We start from the raw sequence: 14,863 nt of genomic DNA, 5'->3' as shown, positions 1-14,863 counted from the left end.
ACCCCCTTATTGTTCAAGTTCCGCAATTAAGTGGAAGTAGACAATTATTTTCAAGAACAAAAAAGAAAATCTGGCTGGAATCTATATGAAAAATGCAAAAATATTGCGGAAAGATAATATAAGAGAATGGAGTTGTATAGAGATATAACACAAAGGGGATTACATGATTATAGATTGGAGCAGGTGGGTAGACGAAGAGACGTGAAGGAAAAAAAAGATGGGTATTCTCCACACTCCCCCTCAAGCTAGACTATTGATAAAATTCATCCACGACTTGGACAAAAGAGACACAATACACAAAAAAAAGATAAATTGGTGTCCAGGAGAAAATGCCTTAATAGCTGGTTGGCATTGGTGGATGTTCTGGCAAGAAGCTAAGTTGACACTTGGTGAGGTACCACGAAGACGAAGAGATATGGAGTCGGTGCATAGTCGCGGGTCAAGTAAGCCAATTAGAGACGAAGAGACATATAGGTATCCGATTAGAGACTTGTCGGCTCATTAATCGAAGGAGAATTGATGTTTTGTATTATTATTAACTACTTTTATGGATTCTTATGTGCATTTTTGGGTAATTATCATATGAATTATGCTATGTTTTTTTTATCTATGTATTTTAGAATTATTCAATTATTTTCTGATAAATCAAAACATACCCTGGCCAATAATTTCTTGCATCTCTTCTATTGAGCCACAAGACCTCGATTATCGAGGGTGAATGATCCCTTATTAGTCACTCAATCATCTTCATGATCTTCATGACACACCCAACATGTGCCATTATTGAATCCACTACTGAGACCCTTTTGACACAGTCAAAGCATATCACTCCCATCATAAGATGTCCTAGCTGCCTCAGATCTAAGGACCATCAATACTACGATGACATGTCTACCTGGTTGACTCAGATAATTCAACTATCCAGGAACTCATATGAATCACCTCAGTGAACTTCTTTCTCTAAAGGAGCACCTGACACTTCTCATTGGTGTACATGCGCCAATAGCTATGGGACCAACTACACTCATCACTATTAGAGTATGAGCAAGTGTCGCCACTCTAATATGGTATGTTCGATGTCCCTTATCAAACATCCCTTGAGTGGTAGATACTTAGACTGTGTTCATGATATCCAAGTGATCCCTATATTATGAATCTCATCTTCACTTGTTCATTCGAATACAATCAGAGACTTCGTTAATCACATATTCTCAGATGTTAAAATAATGAAAAAAATAACTTTGAATTAAACTAAACAAGGTTTGTTACAACGATTGGATTCTAGGCCACAATCCCGACACAGAGATCACCTATTGGAGAGAGCCGCATTGATACAACTAGAGGTTGATCACTTTTGAGGCTATAAAGTTCATTATCCTTCTCCAAAGTCAATGATCATATCTCTCTCTTCGAGGAATCGAGTTCTTCAATGGCTAAAGTATGTAAAATCGTGTGATTTTCAAAGGGGAAGTTTTTACCGATAATTTTCATCATCTTTAACAGAAATCCGTACATGGTTTGATGTTTTGGTTGAGGTTTGAACCTCAAATCTCTTGGAATCTCAATGAGAGAATTTTCGCTTGAAGCTCAAAATAAGGTTGCTTGGACATGTCAATACCCAACATGATGGACCCACGAACTTCTATGGAGAAACAAAAATGCATATCGAGACTACAAACCATCTGATGTACAAACTGATTCGTGTGAGGTATGGTTCTGACCTCAAGAGAAATTTGATCTCAATGGGACATCTTAATGATGCAGGATATGGGATACACTTCAACGATTCTTCTCGGAAAATCACCAAGGGAGTGATGGTGGTTATGAGAGGGTCGAAGTGTGGAATGTTTCATAAGATAACCTTGATCTAGGATAGAGTTCATTTGATCGAGTCTTAAGATTCCTTTGAGTGTGAATGGAATGAAGATGATGGTAGAAAAAGGTATGTTGAAAGGTATAAAGTCAATTTAGATGGGCCAGTGTGAAAATTGTACTACGGGAAAGCAAATGAGTTTTCTTTCTCAAATCCTCCAAGAACCCAAAGCAAATGAAGTTGGAGCTAGTTCATAATGATGTTTGGGGGTCTGCATTTGTTCCCTCACTTGAAGGATCGAGGTACTATATGACTTTTATTGATGACTCAACACGAAAGGTATATGATTTTTTTTCTTGAGAATAAATTTGATGTTCTGATGGTCTTCAAGAAGTGGAAGAGGAGCTTGAGTCAGGCTGCAAGTCTGTGTCTATGATCAGATAATGGTGGTGAGTAGATAAGACATGAGATAAAAGGAGTTAAGATCTCAACGGGGAATTCAAGTGGAGAAAATGACCATCAAGACGTCTGAACAAAATAGAGTTGTGGAGAGGGATGAATAGAACCCTGAACGAGCTTAGCGAGCAGCATGATACTATAAACTGGGTTGCCAAAGAGTTTTTGGGCTGATGTATCAACACAATTTCCCATCTGATTAATTGGGGGCCATCCTTCTGACATGCCCCTTGGATTTCGGCTACCCGAGGATTGTAGGCCTGGAAAGAAGGCAGACTTGTCATAATGCAAATCTTCGGTTGTCTCTGTTATGCTCTTGCAAAAGCATGGATAAAATTGAATGTGAAATCCAAGAAATGATGCTTCATTGGTTAAGGCAATGAGAAATTTGGTTATTAGTTATGGGAAGATTAAAATCTGAAGATCATGTGAAGTTAACGCATGGTCTTTAATGATGCCGTTCTCTATGAGGATCTGCCAAGAGGAGTAGTGGACAACTATGTGAATGATGTCGATGAAGCTGGAATCAAAAGTTCTCCTGTCATTGAGTTGCGAAGGTCAGTATGAGACAAAAGACCTATAACCAGGTATCCTCCTTCACAAAATATTATGTTAACACATGTAGGAAAACCATAATCATATGCCGAGGCCAAGCATATGAATGTTTCGATGGGGTGGGAGATTTTCCTTTTGTTTTTGTGTATGCTATCTTCTATGTGTATGCCCATTCTTCAAGTGGGAGATTACTAGGTGTGGATAAAGGACTTGTCTCTTTTTTGCATATGTGGATGGTTTAGTCCCACACGGAGTATTGTAAAAGGTTGCCCCTCTAATGCTATAAAATGAGGGGTATACCTCTTGGTGGGACATGACTTGCAAGCTTCTGAATGAGAGGTGATGTGGCAGAAGTATTTAATCTCGCCCATCTGTAATTATGCAAATATTATTGTGATAATTACACCTATTGAATGTTCAAATTACTCTTTCCAATTTGTTGTCCTCAACACATCGTCGTCTATCATTTCAACGATCTATGTAGCCTTCACACGTACACAACTACACATTACACAGTGTGGAAGCAAACATCAACTATCCATTCATATGTTACCATATCACCTCGCCTTGTCCAGGGATTGAGAATTGCAAATGGCAACCTAAAATTGTGATCAAATTCAAGCTGATCGAGAAATGTGATCAGTTATGAATTTAAAAATTGAGGTCAAATTGTCATATTTACATCAACTGATAGAGCAATAGACAGATCAAGGCAGCAAATGAATTGATCATGATCATGAGAAAAAAGAATGTTCCGTGGAGCCTTGCCGAATCCGACGGCGGTTTTGGCAGATGCTAGTTTTTACTATCGCTAGGAGAGCGGATAGAGAGAGAGAGAGGGGAAGGAGGGAGGGAGCGGAGAGAGAGAGAGAGAGTGTTGGGATATGTTCCCATGTGGAGAGAGAGGGGGGAGAGATACAGATAGAGAAAGACGAAGAGGAAAGGAGGGGGGAAGAGAGACAGAGACAGAGACAGACACAGAGAGAGAGAGAGAGAGAGAGAGAGAGAGAGAGAGAGAGAGAGAGAGAGAGAGAGAGAGAGAGAGAGAGAGACAGGGAGAGAGAGAGACAGAGAGAGAGAGACAGAGAGAGAGAGACAGAGAGAGAGAGAGAGACAGAGAGAGAGAGAGAGAGAGAGACAGAGAGACAGAGAGAGAGAGAGAGAGAGACAGAGAGAGTAAAAGAGACAGAGAGAGGGAGAGGAAGAAGGGGAAGAGAGTATTAGTGGCGAAAATTGGATTCTGCATAGGAAATTCTGTCATCTTCCCTTGGCGGCAAAAATGTTAATTTGGTCGATGATCTGAGGTACCCTTGCCTTGAGAGTTAAATATTACACACTTCATATTTACAAAATAACACCTTAAACCCAAAGTGGTCACCTCTTAATAAAAAAATTAAAAAATACCTCATCTCTCACCGTATGTCTTGTCTTAACGCTAGAGCCTCTGTTGACCCTTTATGACTGCAATCTGCAGATGACCTTGTTACAAAACCGAAGATAGATGAGAGAGGAGAGAGATTAGGGCGACGGGAGGAGTCCGCCGCCCCTTAGGGGCACCAATAGACTAAGAGAAAAATATTATTGATGAGAATGGTTTTAATACTTTCATAAGGGGGTTTCATCCCCAATATATAGGCCAGAGGTTAGGAGGGAATTTAATGGTAACCCTCAACGGCTCTAACAATTCGCCCCCTTAAACATTAACTGCATAAGGGACATCAAGCTTACCTTCAACAATCTCCCCCTTAAGTTTGATGCTCCCCCTTTATCATTGCTTCCTCCATAATTCTCTTCAAGTTCGACGGAGATCTTCATCTCTATCATTATTGAGATCTCTTCACTTCCATCATCATTGAGGATTCATCAATTTCTTTGAGATCTCTTAACCTCCATCATCATCGAGGATACACCATTTTCCTTGGATCATCGTCATACTCCATTTGCACTTCACCACCACGTGCATTCTTTTGAGGTTTTCACTGTAACCTCCCCCAAGATCACTTTCGGTCTCATACTACCGAAAACTCCTGCCTAAGCCTCCTACCTAGGTCTTTTGATGAGGTCACCGAGGTAGCCTTCCGGGATCCCCTTCTCGGTTTCTCATAGAGTCCTCCATGCCTCCAATACTGCCAAGATCGCAACCTTGGTCTCTAGACTAGATCTCTCTACCTAGTCTATGCCGCAGCTTTCAACCACGGTCATCATGGCTCTTCAGTCTCTTCCTCATCTTTCCGACGTCACTATCGGTTCTTCGATATTGGTCCTTTTCTTATGATAATCCCTCCACGTTCACTCCGTAGTTCTTGCCATGGTCTCGCTCCATGGTCCTCATCGTGTTCACCTCACGATCTTTCCAGTGTTCTCCTTTTGATGCTTTCATCTTTGGTGTCCTCCTTCACTTTGCTCATTACTTCATCCTCACTACATGGCTTGATATCAGTCTTCAACTTTGGGCAATTCTTCTTTGTCCAAGAGCTCCCCCACAAAACTTCTTTTCCTTCATCCACCTGCTCCTACTCCAACCGCCACTTCAAGAAATCTTGCGCCTTTAGTATTTTTCCTATCGAGGTGTAGATCACCGTCACTCTTCTTGGAGATTCTTTCAACGCTCAATCTACTCCTTCCTCCTTTTTTCACAACCTTTTTCTTTTCCTCATTTTCCTCTCCTTTTTTCTCCCTCTTTTTTCTTCTCCTTTTTTCTCGCTCATTTTCCTCTCCTTTTTTCACCCTCTTTTTTATTCTCCTTTTTTTCTCCCTCTTTTTTTCTCCTTTTTTCTCTCCCTCATTTTCCTCTCCTTTTACTCCCTCATTTTCCTCTCCTTTTTTCTCCCTCATTTCCTCTCCTTTTTTCTCCCCCATTTCCTCTCCTTTTTTTTCTCCCTCATTTCCTCCTCTTTTTTTTTCCTTCATTTCCTCTCCTTTTTTCTTCCTCCTACCTTCATGATTTCAGCTTCTTCTTCTTCTCGATGACCATGTCAGCTTTCTCTCTTCCTTGAAACTGCTGGATCTCTCATATAACTACATCCTCGGCAATGTTCCCGCTTCGATTTGTGCTTGAAATTTGCCTTCATCTCCAACTTACTCCATGTTTCAACATACTTTCGGATTCCAGCCAGAGAGGCACATCCTTATATGCGTATTGCCGCGAAGAATCTGCAATCGTATCTTGAATATGGGCCTCAATTTGTCCTTCGATAATCCTCTTCCCAAGTGTATGCCAAAGAGGAAGCCATGAATCAGTCTTCACAGTCATGATCGCCTCCTTTCTCTTCATCTCAAACTAGAAGAAGAACTACAAGAATCCCCCTCCTGGACTTCGCAGGTTACCTTTCTTAGGAAGCCTCCCTTCTTTGGCAGCGATCTCCACACCAGCTTATAGAACCAGTATCTAGCCTTCTCTAACCACGACCTTCCCGTCGTCGCCCTCTTATCACCTTTTCTGGGATTCTTGATTTTTTTTTTCAAATCTACAGACACGTTTTAAAAAACACAATCTGAGGTCTCACAAAGCCAGATGTTGCAGTCCATGAAGATTCTGAACACCGATCTCGCGCGAGAGAAGCTCTTCCTCCACAATCATTAAGTTTTCGTGCCAGTCGTGATGGAGATCTTGCTCCTCGAACAGAACCGCACTGCAGCGAGTTTCTCAGAGATCTTGCTTCATCCGTAGGGAAGATTACAAGTCCTTCGTAATGTGGATCTTGTTGCTTGATCCGTAGAAGATAGAGAAGGCTCTATCTGCTTATAGATGCACATTTCACATCTCCGTTGACCACCATCTCCTTTTTTTCTGTACGTGCGAGTTCTTCCTCTGCACCCTAATGCAACCAATCTTCTCGTCCATCTTGTTATGACCGACTCAAACGGTCATCTTTGTTGGCGCACTTCAATTTGCTTTGGCTGCTTCTTCTCTGCGCTGGTTCTTGTAGCATCACACGTCTTTAATAACTTCATCTACTATCGTTCGGATTCCTTTCTATCTTACCTCTTTGTTTTCATCCTTCAGATTCTTGAAACTTCTTGACTTGATTTTTTTCTCAGCGACCTTGGTTTCTGATCGGATCTGCTGCTGCTGATTGGATCTCTGTTTCTGATTCGAATGCGCGGCTTCATACGATAGATAGAACTTGACTTTGTAACCTTTCATGTCGTCCTCTCCACTTAAATCGCGTACTGACCTCTGTAGTGCTCCTCTTTCCAACGATCTTTATTCTCCGTAGAAATCACGAGCCATAGACTCTGATGCTCTACCTCCATCTTCGAAGCCTCCAGCATCTTGACTTTGTCTTTTGCAGTCTTGATTTGCATCTCAATCTTGATTCCTTTCTTTATCTTCATCTTTCTTCAAGCAGATCTTGAACCTTCTCGACCACGCTTTTGATGCACTCTCTCTATCTTTAATCTTGATCTCAAATGATCTTGAACTTCAACAACCGATTAGGATCTGCCTTCTCTATGATGAAAAAAAGATCTTGAATCCCAGCAACCTTGTATGCACTTATTTTTCTTCCACTTGCAGACATCATCTTTGCCAGAGAATTCCTCAATCTCTCTTCTGACTTTTTTTTTAAAGCTTCCTTTACCCGATCCCTTCTACTTTCGCATCTTCTGGATCTTCTAGCGCTCTGATCCTCTTTGTTCGTGACTTCGAATCTTGGTCTGAAAACGTGATCAAATCATCTCCCTTATCTCTTGGCGTGATGTCTTGCCGATGAAAATCGGTAGTATCATACTTGGATACCCCTGGTTGTTCGATCATGGCAACCAGCTTTCCAGACAAGCGAACACATGGCAGACGCATCCTTTGGCACCCATCTCCGATGCCGTTGGCTACTAAGGTCCCCCCCAGGTCGGCTATCAAGCCAACCACCCAGCTAGTCACGAATGGGTGCATTTTCAGGAGACAGTTAGAGGAGGACAAGAACAAGTCCCCCTTCTGCTTTGCATTGACCCTAGATATCCCATCCGAGACACCAGCACCATCTACCGACGCCCCAGAGCTGACTGAGCTCTTGGATGACTTCCGAGAGGTGTTTCCCGATGAGCTTTCTGAAGAGCTCCCACGGATGCGCAACATACAACAGGCCATCGACCTCGTACCAGGCGCTTCACTCCCGAATCTGCCGCACTACCGGTTAGATCCGAAGAAGTACGAGGAGTTACACCGCTAGGTTCAGGACCTCCTGGCAAAAGGCCTCATACGCGAGAGCCTTAGTCCGTGCGCAGCCCCAACACTTTTGGTGCCGAAGAAGGATGGCACATGGCGCATGTGTTGTGACTCTTGCGCCATCAACAAGATTACGGTGAAGTACCATTTTCCCATTCCCCGAGTGCAGGATTTATTCGACCAGATCGCTGGTGCTACGATCTTCTCAAAGATCGATCTATGGAGAGGATATCACCAGGTCCGCATTCGTCCAAGGGATGAGTGGAAGACAACCTTCAAGATAAAGGATGGCTTATTCGAGTGGAACGTGATGCCTTTTGGTCTCTCAAATGCCCCGAGCACGTTGCAGCGACTCATGAACGAGGTCCTACGCCCATTCATAGGGCGGTTTGTCGTTGTCTACTTTGATGATATCCTCATCTACCGTGGTTCTTGGATGGGCCACTTACAATATTTGAGGGACGCCTGTGCTGCATTACGCCGAGAGAAACTCTACGCTTACCTAAAGAAGTGCAGTTTTTTTACGAGCGAGGTCTCTTTCCTTCGGTTATCGTTTCGGCACACGGAGTACGCGCCGACCTCAAGAAGGTCAAGGCTGTCACTACATGGCCTCAACCGGCTACAGTTCATGATGTCCGGAGTTTCATGGGCTTGGCCACATTCTACAGACGGTTCATTCCGTCTTTCAACGGAGTCGCAACACCCATCACTGATCTCATTGACCGCGAGCCCCATACGAGTGGACTGCCGCTGCTAAGGAGGCTTTCGAGACTCTGAAGCTCCTCATGACGTAGGCCCCTGTTCTGCGTCTACCTGACTTCAACCGCGTGTTCAAAGTTGCCTGCGACGCATCTAGCGTCGGAGTTGGAGGTGTCCTTAGCCAGGAAGGACATCCCGTAGAGTATTTCACTCAAAAGCTGAATGATGTTTAGAGGCACTACCTGAACTGCGATCGTGAGTTTTACGCCATCATTCAGTCTCTACGACATTGGCGCCACTATCTCCTCCCAAAGGAGTTTGTACTCTTTTCAGATCATGACGCTCTGAAGCATCTCCATTACCAGAAGAAGGTTAGCGACCGACATGCCCGCTGGATAGAGTACATGCAGGATTATGTCTTTGTCATTCGACATAAGAAGGGCAAGGATAACGCTGTAGGGGACACACATAGCCGACGAGTACACACCGACGCTCAGTGTCATCGGGTGCTTACACTCATCACGATGAAGACTCGAGCACTTGGGTTCAAACAGGTCAAGGATGACTATGCAGAGTGTCCCGATTTCGGGATGATTGTGGAGGACCTCCATGAGGAGCCTACAACCGCCCATCCTGAATATCTTATGTTGGACGGATATCTCTTCTATAGGAAGAGGTTGTGCGTACCACACACGTCACTGTGGGACTTCCTCATTTGGGAGACTCACGTAGGTGGTTTGAGTGGACACTTTGGCCGGAGCAAGACCATCCAGGCTGTGGAGTACCAGTTCTATTGGCCTTCACTGAAGAGGGATGTCGCAAATTCAGTAGCTAGTTGCCAGACTTGCGCCAAGGCCCAAATGACAAAGCAGAATACCGGCCTATATACCCCTCTCCCAGTACCCGAGAGACCATGGGACGATGTCAGCATGGACTTCGTACTTGGCCCCCCACGGTCCTAGTGACGCCACGATTCTATCATGGTTGTCATGGATCGTTTTTTGAAGATGGTGCACTTCGTACCATGTTTTTTGAAGGTCGCATATTTGTTCTTTGACCGTATTTTCAGGTTGCACGGGCTGCCCCTGAGTATCGTCACTGACTTAGAGGTTCGCTTCATGAGCTACTTCTGGAAGATGATGTGGCTCCTACAGGGAACGAAGTTGAAGTTCTCGACGGCGTATCACCCTCAGACTGATGGTCAAACGGAGGTGGTAAACCGGAGTCTTGGGAACTTACTCCTTTCTATCATGGGGGATTACCTCACCTCTTGGGATCACATACTCCCAAGATTCGAGTTCGCCTACAACTCGTCGGTGAACCGCACTATTGGACTCACTCCGTTTGAGATTGCCTATGGCCTGATTCCCCGACGAACACTAGACCTCACTCCCTTTGTGATGGGGAACAATGGGTCGGGATCGACACTCGTTCTCGATCAATTCATTCGACCTAGGGAATGCAAGTATGAATGAATGAGTATGCAATGGAAAATCAACAAGAAGCACTAAGCAGATAACCCACGGAAATCGTAGCCCTCGTAGCTATAGCAAGGAAGGATCTGGGAATGCCGAAGCATCCCAATACTCTGAGGTTCGAGGCAAACGGATGAGGTGAGGGCACAATTACGACCGCTCCTGCCAACACCTTCAAGCATTCTACCAAGACCGCACGAAGAGAACCCAATTCCCACCCCAATAGCAATTCACACTCTAGTCCTAGCCCCGACGGTGGAGACGCACTCGGGTAGTACTGAAGGAAATCAACGAAACTCAATGGGGCAGTTGCAAACGTACATGTAAGGCCGTAGCCCGGTTGGCTGTGATGAGTGATGACGGATAGTCCAGTAGGGAAGGTCAACCTGCAAAAATGCAACGGTTCGTGGCTGGATCTGGATCATGAGATATTACTAGCTATCGAGAAGTCCTGTGCGTTGATCGGTAGGTGCAAACTCGACACGTCCGGGCAGCAGTGACCAGACAACTCAGGCCCAACGGTTCCCCAATTGACGAGGGAAGCGGCACGGTCACTAAGGACCGTGTTCCAAGACGTTGTGCCGGAAGCACGGGAACACGGCTGCGGGCGGGGTCCGAGACACGTAGTCAACGGTTGGAGGTAAACCAGGCAGGGGATCGGTGGCAATCTGGCAGCAACCGATGCAAGGGAGCAAATGGCGGCCGGGTCGAGACGCGACAACGACAGCAGGCTGGGTTGACGGCGTCGGGCGCGCAAGGCACTGGTGGCAGGCAAGGGGCCTGTACTCGACTTCGTGGAGAGGCCGGGGAGCCGCTGGGGGTGGCTGGGGTGTCGACGTGGCAGCTGGGGCGGCGTGGCTGGTGGCGTCGAGCGCGCGCGTGAGCGCGCAGGCGGCAGGCAAGAGGCCTGCGATCGGCCTCTAGGGAGGCGAGGGGCGCTCGAGTGGCGGCCTGGGCTGAATGGAGACGTGGCGGCCAAACAGCGGCAATAGGCGGCGGGGTCGTGGTGGCGACCAGTGCTGGCGTGCGCGCATGGCGCGACAAGCAGGCATCGATCGTGCGCGTGGACGCGTGGGGGGCAGGCAGGAGAACTGCGGTCGGCCTTGTGGGAGGCAGGGGCGCTGGAATGGTGGCATGAGACAGTGGCGGTGGTGGCGGAAGGTCGGTAGCAGGAGGTGGGCATAGTTGGCGGCGCGTGCGCGCGGGGAGCGACAGGCTGGCGGCTGGTTTCTGGTGGTGGATCAGCAGCAAGAGAGGGAGGGCCATCGGCTTCTCTCTCTCTCTCTCTCTCTCTCTCTCTCTCTCTCTGCTATGGATTTCTTGGGAAAGGGGCCTCAGGTGGGGCTCGCTTGGGTGCTGGGTGGCGCCTAAGTGGGAAAGCCGGCTTGGAGGCCTTCGGAAGTTGGACTGGCGAGTGATTGGTTGGTTAGCCGAACGGGCGCACTTGCCTATTTTTGATGGGGCGCCTGTTGGCTGTCCTAGCCGTGACAGTTGCTGGTGGTAGCGGGCAGGAGGGGCGCACGTACGCTGGTGAACGCGGACAGGAGAGAGATGGGGGCGGTCGACCTCTCTCTAGCCGCTGCGGCGGCAGCTGCCAGTGTGATGGCTGGCGGCTGCTGAGACGGCGGCCTCGAGATCCATGTGGATCCAGGAAGAGGTCACCCTCAACCTAGATCCGCAGATTCGGCTGATCTCCCAGGAGAAGGACTCGACTGGGAGATCTCGATGGCCTCAGAGGACGACGACAACGACTGTGGGACGACAGCGACGCGACAGCTTTCAGTGGTTCTTTGGAAAGGGGAATGCCTTCAAGTTGAGGGAGGCGAAGTTCGAGATGATGAATACTCCATGGCTAGGCAACTGGGCAGGAAAAGACGAGAGGGGAGAAGGGGAACTCGCTGTCTAGAAGACCGGTGATCTTGGTGCGGGGAAGGACATAAGAGTGGGAGGGAGAGAAGAGATCCTCTCTTTTCTTCCTTGTTGCACAAATTCTCAAAATGACTCTCTATCTCCTAGGGGCGCCCAAGCCTTCCCTTAAATAGGGAGAGGCGGAAAACAAAAGGGCAAGGCCCAAAAAGAAAGGGGTGAGGAGAGAGAATGGGAAACCAGCCCACACGGCTGCCCATTAGGTCCAACACACACAAATAAAAAGGCCCAAACACACGTGGCCACAACAACAATAAAAATAAGGATAGATGTCAACCTTTTCAATTGCCCCATTGACTAGGCCGTATATCGGAAGCTCGGATCCTGAACAAACGCCCGTGCTTGACAAGCGAGCTGTCTCCTTGTCGTCTTTTGCAGATGGTCCCCATCAAAATTACATTTATGACCTTCATCTTGGGCTTTATTACAATTTTAAATAATTACCTATATCATCCCCCATATGGCACCAGCCATTGCCCGTGCGCCGACGTGTGCTTGCTGGGCAATTTTAGCTTCCCTCACCTTTTCAAGTTCTAGGCTCAATACGGAAGAGACCAACATCCCTCACCATTGATTGTCTCATCCCAGTCCCTCTGGATCACATCTTCATTGCTCAGGAATAGTTGTCGATCTAGACCCGCAATTCCGCATCACATCTTCTCTCTCCTCTCTATATAATCACATGTACTCCTCTCTTCTATCTATGCAATATAGAGATATTTAGTATCCCACATGGTATCTGTGCCTAGGTTTTGAACCTAGGGTTTGACACTTCTGCATCATTGCTCTTGGGGGGCGGAGGAATCTCCTTTGCCATTGTGCATCTTCAAATCTATGTTGCATCTGGCGCCACCACATTCCTCGTGACTCTTCACCTTCTTTTTCCTCTCTATATATTGACATGCACTCTTTTCTTCGATCTATGCAATATTGAGATCGTTAGTGTTCCACAATCTCCTTTCACCTTGTGTAAGGATTTCATACATCCCTATTCTTGAGTTCATAACCTCATATGCATCATGGGTAAATAATCCCATATTTTCTACACAATTATCTCCATGGTCTTCATGATGCACCAAATAAATGCCTATGATAGGTCCACTAGTGAGGTTTTGTTGAGATGATCAAATTGTATCAATCCTTGACAAGATATCCTTGGTGCTTCAAGTCAAAGGACCATCAATAGTATAGTGACACAAATCTTCCTCTTTAAAATAGTTGTTTAAACATCTGCAAGATTCATGTGTATTAATCCAATGAAATCCTTTCATAAAGAAGGACCTAGATTTTTCTCTTTGATGGGGAACAACGGGTCGGGATCGACGACCGTTCCGAATCAATTTGATCAACCTAGGGAAATGCAAATATGAGTGAATGAGTATGCAGGGGAAAATCAACGAGAAGCACTAAGCAGATAACCCATGGAAATCGTAGCCCTCGTAGCTACAGCAAGGAAGTATCTGGGAATGCCGAAGCATCCCAATACCCCGAGGTTCGAGGCGACTGGATGCGGCGTGGGCACGGTTATGACCGCTCGTGTCAACCACCTTCAAGCGTTCTACCAAGACTGCACGAAGAGAACCCAATTCCCACCCCAATAACGAATCACTCTCTAGTCCTAGCCCCGGCAGTGGAGACGCACTCGGGTAGTACTGAAGGAAACCAACGAAACTCAAAGGGGCAACTGCAAGCGTACTTGCGGGGCCGAAGCCCGTTTGGCTGTGACGAGTGATGACGGGTAGTCCAGAAGGGAAGGTCCACCTGCAAAGATGCAATGGATTCGTGGCTGGATCCGGATCACCAGGTAGCACTGGCGATCGAGAAGTCCAACGCGTCGTCCGACGGAGCGAACTCAACACGTCCGGGCGGCGGTGAACAGACAACTCATGCCCTACTATTCCCCAATTGAAGAGGGAAGCGATCTGATCACTAAGGATCGTGTTCCGAAATGTTGTGCCGGAGGCACGGGAACACGGCTGCTGGCGGGAACTGAGACACGAGGACGACGGTTGGTGGAGAAACCAGGCAGGGGCCTAGTGTAGATCCGGCAATGTCTGATGCAAGCGAACAACGGAGGCCGGGTCGGGATGTGGCAACGACAACAGGTTGGGCTGGTGTTGTCGGGTGCGCAGGGCGTGGGTGGCACGAGGGATGGCCTGGGTTCGGCTTCGTGGAGTGGCGGGGCAACTACTAGAGTGGCGGCTGGGGGATCGACGAGGCAGCGGGCAGCTGTCGGCTTCGAACGCGTGCGTCGGCGCACGGGCGGCATGCAGGTGGCATGTTGTTGGCCTCGTGGAGGCTAGGCGCTGGAGAGGCGGCCTGGGCTGGTGGCGGGGGTGTCGGTCAACCGGCGGTAGCAGGCGGACGCGATCGGTGGCTGGGTCGATCTGGCGCGCATGTGTGCGCACGACGCGGAAGGCCGGCGTCAGGCGCACGCGTGGGCGTGCGCACTGCAGGGGAATGGCCGACGGTTGGCCTCGTGGGAAGCGAGTTGCATGGCGAGAATGCAGCAGTAGCAGGAGGTGTGGTCGGCAGCGTAGGGCGTGCAGGCGCGCGCGTGCGCGCACAGAGAAGTTGGCTTGCGGCGGGCTGCTGGCATCAGTGGGAGGAGGAAGGGGAGACGAGCAGACGGGCGGCATTTCTTCATCTTCCATCTGCCTTGGGTGAGGGGCTTCAGGTGGGTCCCCTTGTTTTGCTGGCAAGCGAACAAGAGGGGCAGGCCGACTTGGGGCCCGCGGCAGTTTCTGGCTTGGACGTCTGTAGGCTGTCCTG

Source organism: Wolffia australiana, chromosome 13 (genome assembly GCF_029677425.1).
Source record: "Wolffia australiana isolate 7733 chromosome 13, ASM2967742v1".
Taxonomy (NCBI): domain Eukaryota; kingdom Viridiplantae; phylum Streptophyta; class Magnoliopsida; order Alismatales; family Araceae; genus Wolffia; species Wolffia australiana.
This window is presented reverse-complemented; position numbering follows the sequence as displayed.